We start from the raw sequence: 1232 nt of genomic DNA on the forward strand, positions 1-1232 counted from the left end.
TTTCCTGAATTCTGAAGTGAGAAAAGCACCATTTAAGGAACGTTTTATTTGTTTGTAAAAGGATAGTCTCCTAAATTAAAGGTGATTGTTGCAGACACCAGGTAAAAATAAAAATTAAGCCTTCCTTCCTTCCTTCCTTCCTTCCTTCCTTCCTTCCTTCCTTCCTTCCTTTCTTTCTTTCTTTCTTTCTTTCTTTTTTTCCCTCTCTGGCCCACACCACAATCTACTCGGCTTGCTGCTGCCCGCGCCACGGACTGCCTGGGACTGCCGGCGCACGCCACCGCTGCCTGCCTTTTCTCCTTTGGATGCAGGCACGCGTTCGCCATCTTGGCCACGCTGCTCGCCAGCTCCTGACGCCGAGTGCTCTGCCCGCCTCAGCCTCCCGAGGTACTGGGACTACAGACGGAGTCTCGCTCACCCAGTGCTCGCTGTTGCCCGGGCTGGAGTGCGGTGGCGTGGTCTGGCCTCGCGGCAGCCTCTACCCCCCGGCCGCCTGCCTTGGCCTGCCAGGGTGCTGGGATTGCAGCCCCTGCCCGGCCGCCGCCCCATCTGGAAGGTGGGGAGCGCCTCTGCCCGGCCGCCCTGTCTGGGAGGTGAGGAGCACCTCTGCCTGGCCGCCCCGTCTGGGAAGTGAGGAGCGCCTCTGCCCGGCCGCCCCGTCTGGGAAGTGAGGAGCGCCTCTGCCCGGCCACCCACCGTCTGGGAAGTGAGGAGCGCCTCTGCCCGGCCACCCACCGTCTGGGAAGTGAGGAGGGCCTCTGCCCGGCCACCCACCGTCTGGGAAGTGAGGAGCGCCTCTGCCCGGCCACCCACCGTCTGGGAAGTGAGGAGCGCCTCTGCCCGGCCACCCACCGTCTGGGAAGTGAGGAGCGCCTCTACCCGGCTGCCCCGTCTGGGAAGTGAGGAGCGCCTCTGCCCGGCCACCCATCGTCTGGGAAGTGAGGAGCGCCTCTGCCCGGCCACCCATCGTCTGGGAAGTGAGGAGCGCCTCTGCCCGGCCGCCCCGTCCGGGAAGAAGTGAGGAGCGCCTCTGCCCGGCCGCCCCGTCCGGGAAGAAGTGAGGAGCGCCTCTGCCCGGCCGCCCCGTCCGGGAAGAAGTGAGGAGCGCCTCTGCCCGGCCGCCCCGTCCGGGAAGAAGTGAGGAGCGCCTCTGCCCGGCCGCCCCCGTCCGGGAAGAAGTGAGGAGCGCCTCTGCCCGGCCGCCCCGTCTGGGAAGTGAGGAGCGTCTCTGC

The sequence above is a fragment of the Symphalangus syndactylus genome, chromosome 18 (assembly GCF_028878055.3).
Source record: "Symphalangus syndactylus isolate Jambi chromosome 18, NHGRI_mSymSyn1-v2.1_pri, whole genome shotgun sequence".
NCBI lineage: Eukaryota > Metazoa > Chordata > Mammalia > Primates > Hylobatidae > Symphalangus > Symphalangus syndactylus.